Below are 16,781 nucleotides of genomic sequence, written 5' to 3' on the forward strand. Positions count from 1 at the left end.
ATCAACGTCAACGTGATACCGACACACAACTGACAACCATAGAACCATAGAACATCACAGCACAGAAACAGGCTTTTTGGCCCTTCTTGGCTGTGCCGAAGCATTTTTACTGCCTCGTCCCATGCACCCAGACCATATCACCGCATACCCCTCTCATCCATGTACCTCCAATCTTTCCTTAAATGATGAAAGTGAGCCTGCATTCACCACTTCGAATGGCAGCTGTTTCCACACTCCCACTACTCTACTCTCCGTGTGAAGAAGCCCCAACTATCGTGATCTTTAAACTTCCCCCTTCACCCTTAACCCTTGTCGTTTGTTTTTTTCCCTCCCCTAACCTCAGTGAAAAGCCTGCTTGCATTCACTCTATCTATATACACCATAATTTTACACACCTCTTTCAAATCACCCCCCCCCCCATTCTTCTACGCTCCATGGAATAAAGTCCTAACCTATTTAACCTTTCTCTGTAACTCAGTTTATCAAGTCCTGGCAACATCCTTGTAAACCTTCTCTGCACTCTTTCAACCTTATTAATATCCTTCCTCTAATTAGCTGATCAATACTACAAGCAACACTCACATTCGGCCTCATCAATATCTTATAAAACCTCACCATAACATTCCAACTCTTATTCGCAGTCCTTTGATTTATAAAGGTAAATGTGCCGAAAGCACTGTTTACAATACTATCTACCTGTGACGCTACTTTTAGGAAATTATGTACCTGTATTCACAGATCCCTCTGTTCTACTGCACACCTCAGTGTCCTACCATTTACATTGTATGTTCTACCTTGGTTTTTATTTCCAAGGTGCAATACCTCACACTTGTCTGCATTGAACTCCATCTTCCATTTGTCATCCCATTTTTCCAGCTGGTCGAAATCCCTGTGCAAGCTTTCAAAATCTTCCTCACTGTCCACTACACCTCCAATCTTTGTATCATCAGCAAATTTGCTGATCCAATTCACCACATTATCATCCAGATCATTGATATAGATTGCAAATAACAATGGACACAGCACTGATCCCTGTGGCACACCACTTGTCACAGGCGTGCACTCAATGAAGCAATCCTCCACTACCACTCTCTGGCTTCTCCCACTGAGCCAATGTCTAATCCAATTTACTAACTCACCATGTATATCCAAGGTCCCTATTCTAATTCGCTTTGCATTTAATCCTGACAGGAAGAGACAAACTGCACTCTCAAAACACCCTTCTTGCCCCTCCTCCCCATCCCTGACATATTTAATTGTTTGCCTGTTCTCCATCTCCCTCTGGTGCTCCCCCCGTCCTTTCTTTCTCCTGAGGCCTCCCGTCCCATGATCCTTTCCCTTCTCCAGCTCTGTATCACTTTCGCCAATCACCTTTCCAGCTCTTAGCTCCAGCCCACCCCCTCCGGTCTTCTCCTATCATTTCGCATTTCCCCCTTCCCTCACTACTTTCAAATCTCTTACTATCTTTCCTTTCAGTAAGTCCTGATGAAGGGTCTCGGCCCGAAACGTCGACAGCGCTTCTCCCTATAGATGCTGCCTGGCCTGCTGTGTTCCACCAGCATTTTGTGTGTGTTGTTCTCAAAATTTTTCCTTTGAAGGCCTCCCACTTACCAATCACATCTCTGCGAGAGAACAACCTGTCTCAATCCACGGTTTTTCGATCCTTTTTCATTTCTTTAAATTTGCCCTTTTTTCCAGTTTAGTACCTCAAACCGAAAACCTGATCTATCTTTATCTATGACCAAGCTGAAAATAATTGTGTTATGATCACTAGACCCAAAGTGTTCCCCTACAGACAATCCCGTCACTTGTCCTAACTCGTTTCGTATTGCATCCTATCTGGTTGGTACCTCTATATATTGATTTAGAAAACTTTCCTGAATACACTTTATAAACTCTGACCGGTCTAGATCTTTAACAGTATGGGAGCTCCAATCAATATGAGGAAAATTAAAATCTTCTACTAACACAACTTTATGGTTCCTGCAGTTGTCTGCTATCTCTCTGCAGTTTTGCTGCCCCAAATCTCGCTGACCATTGGATGGTCTATAATACAATCCCATTAATGTAGTCATAACATTCCTGTTTCCCAGCTCCACCCATATGACCTCGGTAGACAAGCTCTCTAATCTTTCCTGCCTGACTACTACAATAAAAATTTCCCTGACTAGCAATTCCAACACCCACCCTTCATTCCTTTGCCTGTACCACCTCTGAAACATCGTATCCCAGGAACATAAAGCTGCTAGTCCTGCCCCTACTATAGACAAGTTTCGCTAATGGCTATGAAGACATAATTCCATGTGTTAATCCATGCGCTCAGCTCGTCTGCCTTCCTCAAAATACTCCTCGCTTTTAAATAGGCACATCGCAGAAGATTACTACCAGCCCACCCAACACTTGTTTTTAAACCTAATTTAAATCCAGTTTAAACCTTCCGCAATAGCACTAGCAAACCTCCCTGCAATGATATGGGGCTCCCTGTAGTTCAGGTGTAACCCGTCTCTCTTGTACAGGTCCCACCTACCCAGAGGAGGTCCTAAAGATCCAAAAATCTGAAACCCTGTCCCCTACACCAGTTCCTCAACCACGAGTTCCTCCTCCAGAGCAGCCTACACTTACTCTCACCGGAACGTGGCACAGGAAGCAGTCTGGTGATCACTACCCTCGAGGTCCTGTTTTTTAACTTCCTACCAATCTCTCTATACTCACTCTTCAGGCGCCCTTCACTCTTTCTTCCTACGTCATTGGTACCGATGAGAACCATGGCAACTGGCTGCTCACCCTCCCACTTCAGAATGCTGTGCAAAAGATCAGAGACATCTCTGACCCTGGCACCCGGGAGGCAACAACCCATCCGGGAGTCTCTGTCACGACTACAGAACCTCCTGTGTGTACCTCAACTATCGAGTACACTATCACTACCGCTCTCCTCATCTGCCCCCTCCCTTCTGCACTGCAGAACCAGACTCAGTGCCAGAGATTCGGCAGCCGCAGCTTGTCCCAGGTAACTCATGCCTCCCAAACAACATCCAAATCGGGATACATGTTGTTGAGGGGAATGACCACGGGAGAACCCTGCTCTGACTGCCCTTTCCCCCCTCCCTCGCCTGACGATAACCCAATTACCTGTGCCCTGCTTCTTTGCCGTAACTACCTCCCTGAAACTACTTCGTATAAACTCCTCATTCTCTTGAATGATCCGAAGGTCATCCAGCTCCTGCTCCATTTCCCTATCGCGGCTTGTTAGGAGCTGCATTTGGATGCACTTCCTGCAGGTGTCGTTGTCAGGGACAGCGGACGTCTCCCTAACTTCCCCCATCCTGAAAGAAGAGCATTCCTGCATCCTGCCTGGCATTCTCTCTACTCTAAACTAACGAAACAAAACTTACCGGAACCTACATTGATAAGGTTCCACACAGTAGCCTTATTCAATAAGTCAGAAGACATGGGCTCCAGGGAAGTTTAGCCAGGTAGATTCAGAATTGGCTTGCCTGCAGATGGTCGTGGTGGGGGAGTTCATTCGGATTGGAGGACTGTGACTAGTGGTTTCTCACAAGGATCGTTTCTGGGACCCCTACTTTTCGTGAATTTTATTAACGACTTGGATGTGGGGGTCGAAGTCTGGGTTGGCAAGTTTTCAAACGACACGAAGTTTTGTGGTGTTGTGGATCGTGTGGAGGATTGTCGAAGATTGCAGAGAGACATTGACAAGATGCAAAAGTGGGCTGAGAAGCGGCAGATGCAGTTCCTCTCGGAGAAGTGTGAGGTTGTACGCTTTGGAAGGACAAACTCTAAGGCAGAGTACAATGTAAATGGCAGGATACCTGGTACTGTGGAGGAGGCGAGGGATCTGCGGGTATATGTCTACATATCCCTGAAAGTTGCCTCACAGGTAGATAGGGTAGTTAAGAAAGCTTATGGAGTGTTACCTTTCATAAGTCGAGGGATAGAGTTTAAGAGTCGCGAGATAATGATGCAGTTCTATAAAACTCCGGTTAGGCCACACTTGGAGTACTGTGTCCAGTTCCCTCACTAGAGGAAGGATGTGGAAGCATTGGAAAGGTACAGGGGAGATTTAACAGGATGCTGCCTGGTTTAGAGAGTATGCATAATGAACAGAGATTAAGAGAGTTAGGGCTTTACTCTTTGGAGAGAATGAGGATGAGAGGAGACTTGATAGAGGTATACAAGATATTAAGAGGAATAGATAGAGTGGACAGCCAGCGCCTCTTCCCCAGGTCAGCACTGCTGAATACAAGAAGACATGGCTTTAAGGTAAGGGGTGGGAATTTCAACGGGGATATTAGAGGAAGGTTTTTTTACTCAGAGAGTGGTTGGCGCTTGGAATGCACTGCCTGAGTCAATGGTGGAGGCAGATACACTAGTTTAATTTAAGAGACTACTAGACAGGTATAGGGAGGATTTTGAATTGAGGGCTTATATGGGACGCTTGGTTTAAGCTTCGACAAAACATTGTGGGCCGAAAGGATTGTACTGTATTATTCTATGTATAAGTTCCATAAGACGGACACACAGTAAACGTGATAAAAACACGGCCATTACCGTAAGACAATCAAGACTCGTCCTGACACCGACACGCCATAACGACCTTCAACGAGACACAGATACACTCCTGACCGCGACACTGACACGACCATCGCCGTGACACACTCGTGGCAGTCACACTGACCGCATGATACCCTTCAGTAACATCGACATGTCCCTGCCACTGTTACTGATAAACTCCTCAATGGGACACAGAAACACACCTCACAGTGACACCGACACGCTCTTCACCGTGACACTGAAGTACCGTACACCGTGACATCTTCACGCTCCTCAATGTGATCCGCTCCGCCCCGCACCGTGACAAAGACTCAGACTTCACTGTAACACCCCATACCGTGACGGTATCACCCCTCAACATTAATCACTTGTCACTGTAAACGCTAAACATCCTTCACCATCTCTCTCAGTGTCACAGATTCGTCAGTCTGAGTTCACCTCCGACCGAAACTACCACGAGTTAAACTCATCCCTTCAATCCAAGCTTTCTGTGCTCAACTCTAATCTGTCCGATCTCAAACGAATGCACAGCGATCTCCGTCACCAGTTCACTGAGATGGAAACGAAGTACAGATCTGTCAACGAAACCAAGGCTCAAATCTGTGAATTGTTGACCAGCAGAAGAGGTGAGGCATCATCCCCCTCTTTCACCCGCACCTCAACACAGGGCAGGCATGGAGAGAGGAAGCGTCACTCTGTGCTTGACATCAGGAGTGTGTGAAGAGATTGTATGGAGGGTGATTTACTCTGTGTTTGACCTGGTGAGTGTATGATGGGGCTGCGTGGAGGGAGTTTCCCTCTGTTCACTGAATCCAGGGGAGTGTGATGGGACGTTGTGGATGTGGATTCACTCTGAGTCTGACCCCGGGAGTGTGTGATGGGACGTTGTGGATGTGGATTCACTCTGTGTCTGACGCCGGGATTGGGAGACGTAAGATTGCTGCTACACTCTATGTGTCACTCCGGGAGTGTCTGATGGGACAGTATGGATCCAGCTGCAGTCTGCATCTGAGAGCGGGATTGTCTGATGGGACACTGCCCAGAGAGATACACCCCATGTCTGTCCCCTGAAGTGTGTTATGGCACCGTGGAGAGAGCGTATCACTCTGAATCCGGGAGTGTCTGATGTGATGTTGCAGAGGGATCTTCACTCTGTGTCTGACTCCCGGAGTGTGTAATGGGATCGTAGACAGAGTGCGTTTGTGTTTGATTCCGGGTCTGTGTGATGGGTCAGGGCAGATGGACGTTTATTCTATGTGACAACGGATTGTGTGATTGGGTATTGTGGAGGGAGACTGACCCGGTGAGTGTGCCATGGGAGGGTGTGGTCCGAGCTTCGCTTAGTGTGAAAAGACAGGTGGATGTGATCGAACGATTCAGAGAGAAAGACTCACTCTGAGATCCGCCAGGAAGTGTGTGATGAGACGTAAGGATGGAGATTCACACTGTGTTAGACTCGGGAGTGTGAGATGGGGTCGTGTGGAGGCAGCTTCCCTCTGTGTCTGAAATTTGCTATGTGGTGCGTTGAGAAGGAGATGATGAAGAATCACTCTCACTCCGATATTCGTCGTGTGTGCTGAGGGAGTTGCTTTCTTTGTCTGACCGTGGAGAGCGTGACGGGACCGTGGAGAGAGAGATTCACACTGTGTCTGATCAAGCTGTGTGATTGGACTTTGTGGGGGATCTAAATTCTGTTCTCCGATCCAGGAGAGTGTGAGAGGCGGTGTTGAGGGAGCTTTACTTTGTGTCTGACCCCGGAAGAGTGTGACAGGGCGGTGTGCAGGAAACATCACTTCACGTCTGACGGCTAGAATGAGCGTCTGTGCCTGACTCCGAGAGTGTTTGATTGAACAATGTAGACGGAAGCTTGACTCCACGTCTGACCCCGGGCGTTTATAAAAGGCAGTGTGCACGGAGCTTCACTCCACGTCTGACCCCGGGCGTTTATAAAAGGCAGTGTGCACGGAGCTTCACTCCACGTCTGACCCCGGGCGTTTATAAAAGGCAGTGTGCACGGAGCTTCACTCTACTTCTGACCCCGGGCGTTTATAAAAGGCAGTGTGCACGGAGCTTCACTGCACGTCTGACCCCGGGAGTTTACAAAAGGCAGTGTGCACGGAGCTTCACTCCACGTCTGACCCCGGGCGTTTATAAAAGGCAGTGTGCACGGAGCTTCACTCCACGTCTGACCCCGGGCGTTTATAAAAGGCAGTGTGCACAGAACTTTGACTCCACGTCTGACCCCGGGCGTTTATAAAAGGCAGTGTGCACGGAGCTTCACTCCACGTCTGACTCCGGGCGTTTATAAAAGGCAGTGTGCACGGAGCTTCACTCCACGTCTGAACCCCGGGCGTTTATAAAAGGCAGTGTGCACGGAGCTTCACTCCACGTCTGACCCCGGGCGTTTATAAAAGGCAGTGTGCACGGAGCTTCAATCCGCGTCTGACCCCGGGCGTTTATAAAAGGCAATGTGCACGGAGCTTCACTCCACGTCTGTCCCCGGGCGTTTATAAAAGGCAATGTGCACGGAGCTTCACTCCACGTCTGACCCCGGGAGTTTATAAAAGGCAGTGTGCACGGAGCTTCACTCCACGTCTGACCCCGGGCGTTTATAAAAGTCAGTGTGCACGGAGCTTCACTACACGTCTGACCCCGGGCGTTTATAAAAGGCAGTGTGCACGGAGCTTCACTCCACGTCTGACACCAGGGGCGTTTATAAAAGGCAGTGTGCATGGAGCTTCACTCCACGTCTGACCCCGGGGGTTTATAAAAGGCAGTGTGCACGGAGCTTCACTCCAAGTCTGACACCGGGCGTTTATAAAAGGCAGTGTGCACGGAGCTTCACTCCACGTCTGACGCCGGGCGTTTATAAAAGACGGTGTGCAGGGAGCTTCACTCCCCGTCTGACTCCAGGCGTTTGTAAAAGGCAGTGTGCACGGAGCTTCACTCCACGTCTGACCCCGGGCGTTTATAAAAGGCAGTGAGCAGGGAGCTTCTCTCCAAGTCTGACCCCGGGCGTTTAAAAAAGGCAGTGTGCACGGAGCTTCTCTCCACGTCTGACCCCGGGCGTTTATAAAAGGCAGTGTGCACGGAGCTTCACTCCACGTCTGACCCCGAGCGTTTAATAAAGGCAGTGTGCACGGAGCTTCACTCCACGTCTGACCCCGGGCGTTTATAAAAGGCAGTGTGCACGGAGCTTCACTCCACGTCTGACCCCGGGCGTTTATAAAAGGCAGTGTGCACGGAGCTTCAGTCCACGTCTGAACCCCGGGCATTTATAAGAGGTAGTGTGCAAGGAACTTCACTCCACGTCCGACCCCGGGCGTTTATAAAAGGCAGTGTGCATGGAGCCTCACTCCACGACTGACCCCGGGCGTTTATAAAAGGCAGTGTGCACGGAGCTTCACTCCACGTCTGACCCCGGGCGTTTATAAAAGGCAGTGTGCACGGAGCTTCACTCCACGTCTGAACCCGGGCGTTTATAAAAGGCAGTTTTCACGGAGCTTCACACCACGTCTGACCCAGGGAGTTTATAAAAGGCTGTGTGCACGGAGCTTCACTCCACGTCTGACACCGGGCGTTTATAAAAGGCAGTGTGCACGGAGCTTCACTCCACGTCTGACCCCGGAAGTTTATAAAAGGCAGTGTGCACGGAGCTTCACTCCACGTCTGACCCCGTGCGTTTATAAAAGGCAGTGTGCAGCGAGCTTCACTCCACGTCTGACCCCGGGTGTTTATGAAAGGCAGTGTGCACGGAGCTTCACTCCACGTCTGACCCAGGGAGTTTATACAAGGCTGTGTGCACGGAGCTTCACTCAACCTCTGACACGGGGCGTTTATAAAAGGCAGTGTGCACGGAGCTTCACTCCACGTCTGACCCCGGGCGTTTATAAAAGGCAGTGTGCACGGAGCTTCACTCCACGTCTGACCCCGGGCGTTTATAAAAGGCAGTGTGCACGGAGCTTCACTCAACCTGTGACCCCGGGCGTTTATAAAAGTCAGTATGCACGTAGCTTCACTCCACGTCTGACCCCGGGGGTTTATAAAAGGCAGTGTGCACGGAGCTTCACTCCAAGTCTGACACCGGGCGTTTATAAAAGGCAGTGTGCACGGAGCTTCACTCCACGTCTGACGCCGGGCGTTTATAAAAGACGGTGTGCAGGGAGCTTCACTCCCCGTCTGACTCCAGGCGTTTGTAAAAGGCAGTGTGCACGGAGCTTCACTCCACGTCTGACCCCGGGCGTTTATAAAAGGCAGTGAGCAGGGAGCTTCTCTCCAAGTCTGACCCCGGGCGTTTAAAAAAGGCAGTGTGCACGGAGCTTCTCTCCACGTCTGACCCCGGGCGTTTATAAAAGGCAGTGTGCACGGAGCTTCACTCCACGTCTGACCCCGAGCGTTTAATAAAGGCAGTGTGCACGGAGCTTCACTCCACGTCTGACCCCGGGCGTTTATAAAAGGCAGTGTGCACGGAGCTTCACTCCACGTCTGACCCCGGGCGTTTATAAAAGGCAGTGTGCACGGAGCTTCAGTCCACGTCTGAACCCCGGGCATTTATAAGAGGTAGTGTGCAAGGAACTTCACTCCACGTCCGACCCCGGGCGTTTATAAAAGGCAGTGTGCATGGAGCCTCACTCCACGACTGACCCCGGGCGTTTATAAAAGGCAGTGTGCACGGAGCTTCACTCCACGTCTGACCCCGGGCGTTTATAAAAGGCAGTGTGCACGGAGCTTCACTCCACGTCTGAACCCGGGCGTTTATAAAAGGCAGTTTTCACGGAGCTTCACACCACGTCTGACCCAGGGAGTTTATAAAAGGCTGTGTGCACGGAGCTTCACTCCACGTCTGACACCGGGCGTTTATAAAAGGCAGTGTGCACGGAGCTTCACTCCACGTCTGACCCCGGAAGTTTATAAAAGGCAGTGTGCACGGAGCTTCACTCCACGTCTGACCCCGTGCGTTTATAAAAGGCAGTGTGCAGCGAGCTTCACTCCACGTCTGACCCCGGGTGTTTATAAAAGGCAGTGTGCACGGAGCTTCACTCCACGTCTGACCCAGGGAGTTTATACAAGGCTGTGTGCACGGAGCTTCACTCAACCTCTGACACGGGGCGTTTATAAAAGGCAGTGTGCACGGAGCTTCACTCCACGTCTGACCCCGGGCGTTTATAAAAGGCAGTGTGCACGGAGCTTCACTCCACGTCTGACCCCGGGCGTTTATAAAAGGCAGTGTGCACGGAGCTTCACTCAACCTGTGACCCCGGGCGTTTATAAAAGTCAGTATGCACGTAGCTTCACTCCACGTCTGAACCCGGGCGTTTATAAAAGGCAGTGTGCACGGAGCTTCACTCGACGTCTGACCCCGGGCGTTTATAAAAGCCAGTGTGCACGGAGCTTCACTCCACGTCTGACCCCGGGCGTTTATAAAAGGCACTGTGCACTGAGCTTCATTCCACGTCTGACCCCGGGTGTTTATAAAAGGCAGTGTGCACGGAGCTTCACTCCACGTCTGACCCCGGGCGTTTATAAAAGGCAGTGTGCACGGAGCTTCTCTCCACGTCTGACCCCGGGCGTTTATAAAAGGCAGTGTGCACGGAGCTTCACTCCACGTCTCACCCCGGGCGTTTATAAAAGGCAGAGTGCACGGAGCTTCTCTCCACGTCTGACCCCGGGCGTTTATAATAGGCAGTGTGCACGGAGCTTCACACCCGTCTGACCCCTGGCGTTTATAAAAGGCAGTGTGCACGGAGCTTCAATCCAAGTCTGACCCCGGTCGTTTATAAAAGGCAGTGTGCAAGGAACTTCACTCCACGTCTGACCCCGGAAGTTTATAAAAGGCAGTGTGCACGGAGCTTCACTCCACGTCTGACCACGGGCGTTTATAAACGTCAGTGTGCACGGAGCTTCACTCCACGTCTGACCCAGGGAGTTTATAAAAGGCTGTGTGTACGGAGCTTCACTCCGCGTCTGACTCCGTGCGTTTATAAAAGGCAGTCTGCAGCGAGCTTCACTCCACGTCTGACCCCGGGCGTTTATAAAAGTCAGTGTGCACGGAGCGTCACTCCACGTCTGACCCCGGACGTTTATAAAAGGCAGTGTGCACGGAGCTTCACTCCACGTCTCAACCCGGGCGTTTAAAAAAGGCAGTGTGCACGTAGCTTCACTCCACGTCTGACCCCGGGTGTTTATAAAAGGCAGTGTGCACGGAGCTTCACTCCACGTCTGAGCCCGGGCGTTTATAAAAGTCAGTGTGCACGCAGCTTCACACCACGTCTGACGCAGGGAGTTTATAAAAGGCTGTTTGCACGGAGCTTCACTCCACGTCTGACCCCGGGCGTTTATAAAAGGCAGTGTGCACGGACCTTCACTCCATGTCTGACCCCGGGCGTTTATAAAAGGCCGTGTGCACGGAGCTTCAGTCCACGTCTGACCCCGGGCGTTTATAAAAGGCAGTGTGCACGGAGCTTCACTCCACGTCTGACCCCGGGCGTTTATAAAAGTCAGTGTGCACGGAGCTTCACTCCACGACTGACACCGGGCGTTTATAAAAGGCAGTGTGCACGGAGCTTCACATCCCGTCTGACCCCGGGCGTTTATAAAAGGCAGTGTGCACGGAGCTTCAATCCACGTCTGACCCCGGGCGTTTATAAAAGGCAGTGTGCACGGAGCTTCACTCCACGTCTGACCCCGAGCTTTTATAAAAGGCAGTGTGCACGGAGCTTCACTCCACATCTGACCCCGGGCGTTTATAAAAGGCCATGTGCACGGAGCTTCACTCCACGTCTGACACCGGGCGTTTATAAAAGGCAGTGTGCACGGAGCTTCAATCCACGTCTGACCCCGGGCGTTTATAAAAGTCAGTGTGCACGGAGCTTCACTCCACGACTGACACCGGGCGTTTATAAAAGGCAGTGTGCACGGAGTTTCACATCCCGTCTGACCCCGGGCGTTTATAAAAGGCAGTGTGCACGGAGCTTCAATCCACGTCTGACCCCGGGCGTTTATAAAAGGCAGTGTGCACGGAGCTTCACTCCACGTCTGACCCCGAGCTTTTATAAAAGGCAGTGTGCACGGAGCTTCACTCCACATCTGACCCCGGGCGTTTATAAAAGGCCATGTGCACGGAGCTTCACTCCACGTCTGACACCGGGCGTTTATAAAAGGCAGTGTGCACGGAGCTTCACTCCACGTCTGACACCGAGCGTTTATAAAAGGACGTGTGGACGGAGATTCACTCCACGTCTGACCCCGGGCGTTTATAAAAGGCAGTGTGCACGGAGCTTCACTCCACGACTGACACCGGGCGTTTATAAAAGGCAGTGTGCACGGAGCATCACATCCCGTCTGACCCCGGGCGTTTATAAAAGGCAGTGTGCACGGAGCTTCACTCCACGTCTGACACCGGGCGTTTATAAAAGGCAGTGTGCACGGAGCTTCACTCCCCGTCTGACCCCGGGCGTTTATAAAAGGCAGTGTGCACGGAGCTTCAATCCACGTCTGACCCCGGGCGTTTATAAAAGGCAGTGTGCACGGAGCTTCACTCCACGTCTGACCCCGAGCTTTTATAAAAGGCAGTGTGCACGGAGCTTCACTCCACATCTGACCCCGGGCGTTTATAAAAGGCCATGTGCACGGAGCTTCACTCCACGTCTGACACCGGGCGTTTATAAAAGGCAGTGTGCACGGAGCTTCACTCCACGTCTGACACCGAGCGTTTATAAAAGGACGTGTGGACGGAGATTCACTCCACGTCTGACCCCGGGCGTTTATAAAAGGCAGTGTGCACGGAGCTTCACTCCACGTCTGACCCCGGGCGTTTATAAAAGGCAGTGTGCACGGAGCTTCACTCCACGTCTGACCCCGGGCGTTTATAAAATGCACTGTGCACGGAGCATCACTCCACGTCTGACGCAGGGAGTTTATAAAAGGCTGTTTGCACGGAGCTTCACTCCACGCCTGACCCCGGAAGTTTATAAAAGGCAGTGTGCATGGAGCTTCACTCCACGTCTGACCACGGGCGTTTATAAACGTCAGTGTGCACGGAGCTTCACTCCACGTCTGACCCAGGGAGTTTATAAAAGGCTGTGTGCACGGAGCTTCACTCCGCGTCTGACTCCGTGCGTTTATAAAAGGCAGTGTGCAGCGAGCTTCACTCCACGTCTGACCCCGGGCGTTTATAAAAGTCAGTGTGCACGGAGCGTCACTCCACGTCTGACCCCGGACGTTTATAAAAGGCAGTGTGCACGGAGCTTCACTCCACGTCTCAACCCGGGCGTTTAAAAAAGGCAGTGTGCACATAGCTTCACTCCACGTCTGACCCCGGGTGTTTATAAAAGGCAGTGTGCACGGAGCTTCACTCCACGTCTGAGCCCGGGCGTTTATAAAAGTCAGTGTGCACGCAGCTTCACACCACGTCTGACGCAGGGAGTTTATAAAAGGCTGTTTGCACGGAGCTTCACTCCACGTCTGACCCCGGGCGTTTATAAAAGGCAGTGTGCACGGAGCTTCACTCCACGTCTGACCCCGGGCGTTTATAAAAGGCAGTGTGCACGGAGCTTCACTCCATGTCTGACCCCGGGCGTTTATAAAAGGCCGTGTGCACGGAGCTTCACTCCACGTCTGACCCCGGGCGTTTATAAAAGGCAGTGTGCACGGAGCTTCACTCCACGTCTGACCCCGGGCGTTTATAAAAGTCAGTGTGCACGGAGCTTAACTCCACGACTGACACCGGGCGTTTATAAAAGGCAGTGTGCACGGAGCTTCACTCCCCGTCTGACCCCGGGCGTTTATAAAAGGCAGTGTGCACGGAGCTTCACTCCACGTCTGACACCGGGCGTTTATAAAAGGCAGTGTGCACGGAGCTTCACTCCCCGTCTGACCCCGGGCGTTTATAAAAGGCAGTGTGCACGGAGCTTCAATCCACGTCTGACCCCGGGCGTTTAAAAAAGGCAGTGTGCACGGAGCTTCACTCCACGTCTGACCCCGAGCTTTTATAAAAGGCAGTGTGCACGGAGCTTCACTCCACATCTGACCCCGGGCGTTTATAAAAGGCCATGTGCACGGAGCTTCACTCCACGTCTGACACCGGGCGTTTATAAAAGGCAGTGTGCACGGAGCTTCACTCCACGTCTGACACCGAGCGTTTATAAAAGGACGTGTGGACGGAGATTCACTCCACGTCTGACCCCGGGCGTTTATAAAAGGCAGTGTGCACGGAGCTTCACTCCACGTCTGACCCCGGGCGTTTATAAAAGGCAGTGTGCACGGAGCTTCACTCCACGTCTGACCCCGGGCGTTTATAAAATGCACTGTGCACGGAGCATCACTCCACGTCTGACGCAGGAAGTTTATAAAAGGCTGTTTGCACGGAGCTTCACTCCACGTCTGACCCCGGGCGTTTATAAAAGTCAGTGTGCACGGAGCTTCACTCCACGTCTGACCCCGGTCGTTTATAAAAGGCAGTGTGCACGGAGCTTCACTCCACGTCTGACCCCGGGCGTTTATAAAAGTCAGTGTGCACGGAGCTTCACTCCACGACTGACACCGGTCGTTTATAAAAGGCAGTGTGCACGGAGCTTCACTCCCCGTCTGACCCCGGGCGTTTATAAAAGGCAGTGTGCACGGAGCTTCATTCCACGTCTGACCCCGGGTGTTTATAAAAGGCAGTGTGCACGGAGTTTCACTCCACGTCTGACCCCGGGCGTTTATAAAAGGCAGTGTGCACGGAGCTTCATTCCACGTCTGACCCCGGGTGTTTATAAAAGGCAGTGTGCACGGAGCTTCACTCCACGTCTGACCCCGGGCGTTTATAAAAGGCAGTGTGCACGGAGCTTCATTCCACGTCTGACCCCGGGTGTTTATAAAAGGCAGTGTGCACGGAGTTTCACTCCACGTCTGACCCCGGGCGTTTATAAAAGGCAGTGTGCACGGAGCTTCATTCCACGTCTGACCCCGGGTGTTTATAAAAGGCAGTGTGCACGGAGCTTCACTCCACGTCTGACCCCGGGCGTTTATAAAAGGCAGTGTGCAAGGAGCTTCATTCCACGTCTGACCCCGGGTGTTTATAAAAGGCAGTGTGCACGGAGCTTCACTCCACGTCCGACCCCGGGCGTTTATAAAAGGCAGTGTGCACGGAGCTTCTCTCCACGTCTGACCCCGGGCGTTTATAAAAGGCAGTGTGCACAGAGCTTCATTCCACGTCTGACCCCGGGTGTTTATAAAAGGCAGTGTGCACGGAGCTTCTCTCCACGTCTGACCCCGGGCGTTTATAAAAGGCAGTGTGCACGGAGCTTCACTCCACGTCTGACCCCGGGCGTTTATAAAAGGCAGTGTGCACGGAGCTTCACTCCACGTCTGACCCCGGGCGTTTATAAAAGGCAGTGTGCACGGAGCTTCACTCCACGTCTGACCCCGGGGTTTATAAAAGGCAGTGTGCACGGAGCTTCACTCCACGTCTGACCCCGGGCGTTTATAAAAGGCAGTGTGCACGGAGCTTCACTCCACGTCTGACCCCGGGCGTTTATAAAAGGCAGTGTGCACGGAGCTTCACTCCACGTCTGACCCCGGGCGTTTATAAAAGGCAGTGTGCACGGAGCTTCACTCCACGTCTGATCCCGGGCGCTTATAAAAGGCAGTGTGCACGGAGCTTCACTCCACGTCTGACCCCGGACGTTCATAACAGGATGTGTGCACGGAGCTTCTCTCCACGTCTGACCCCGGGCGTTTATAAAAGGAAGTGTGCACGGAGCTTCACTCCACGTCTGACCCCGGGCGTTTATAAAAGGCAGTGTGCACGGAGCTTCACTCCACGTCTGACCCCGGGCGTTTATAAAAAGCAGTATGCACGGAGCCTCACTCCACGTCTGACCCCGGGCGTTTATAAAAGGCAGTGTGCACGGAGCCTCACTCCACCTCTGACTCCGGGCGTTTATAAAAGGCAGTGTGCACGGAGCTTCACTCCATGTCTGACCCCGGGCGTTTATAAAAGACAGTGTGCACGGAGCTTCACTCCACGTCTGACCCCGGGCGTTTATAAAAGACAGTGTGCACGGAGCTTCACTCCACGTCAGACCCCGGGCGTTTATAAAAGGCAGTGTGCACGGAGCTTCACTCGACGTCTGACCCCGGGCGTTGATAAAAAGGCAGTGTGCACGGAGCTTCACTCCACGTCTGACCCTGGGCGTTTATAAAAGGCAGTGTGCACGGAGCTTCACTCCACGTCTGACCCCGGGTGTTTATAAAAGGCAGTGTGCACGGAGCTTAACTCCACGTCTGACGACTGGAGTGTCTGATGGGTCCGTGGAGAGAGAGATTCAATCTGCGTCTGACCGTGTTAGTGTGTGATTGGACGATGCAGGGATCTTAAATCTGTGTCTTACCCCGTGTATGTATGATTGAATTCGGTGTTTGACCCAGTGCGCATGGGATGAGAAGCTATGGCGGGAAGGGGGGGTGTGGGTGAGAGGTATTGGGTGTGGGGTCATGCGTGTGTCTGACACAGGGAACGGTGACGCGTGCCTCAAGAGGAGACATGACAGAGGTATACAAATTATTAAGTGCAATAGATAGAGTGGGTAGCCAGCGCATCTTCCCCAGGGCACCATTGCTCAACACAAGAGGACATGGCGTTAAGGTAATGGGTGGGAAATTCAAGGGGAATATTAGAGGAAGGTTTTTTACTCAGAGAGTGGTAGGTGCGTGGAATGCACTACCTGAGTCAGTGGTGGAGGCAGATACACTAATGAAATTTAAGAGACTACTAGACAGGTTCATGAGGAAATTATGGTGGGGGGGGGGAGTTATATGGGAGGCAGGGTTTAAGTGTCGGCGCAACATTGTGGGCCACAGGGCCTGTACTGTGCTGAATTATTCTATGTTCTATTCACTCTGTGTCTTGACCCCAGGAGTGTGTGATGGATGGTGTGGAGGGAACCTCACTGTGTCTGATCCTTGTTAATTTACGATGGGATGTTGCGGAGTGATATTCACTCTGTGCCTGACCTCAGCTGTGCGTGATGGGACCGCGTGCAGGGAATTTCACTCTGTGTGTCACACCGGGTGTGTGTAATGGGGAAGTGTGAAGGGAGATTCACTCTTTGTCTCACTGTTCCTTGTCCTTGATTTTCAGAGCAAACGTGTTCCAAGAACTGGGTCAAAAATAAAGACCGGAGTTATTACGTATCCACGATAGAAACATCTTTCCAAAAAGCGATTCA

Source organism: Hemitrygon akajei, unplaced genomic scaffold, assembly GCF_048418815.1.
Source record: "Hemitrygon akajei unplaced genomic scaffold, sHemAka1.3 Scf000169, whole genome shotgun sequence".
NCBI classification, from domain to species: domain Eukaryota; kingdom Metazoa; phylum Chordata; class Chondrichthyes; order Myliobatiformes; family Dasyatidae; genus Hemitrygon; species Hemitrygon akajei.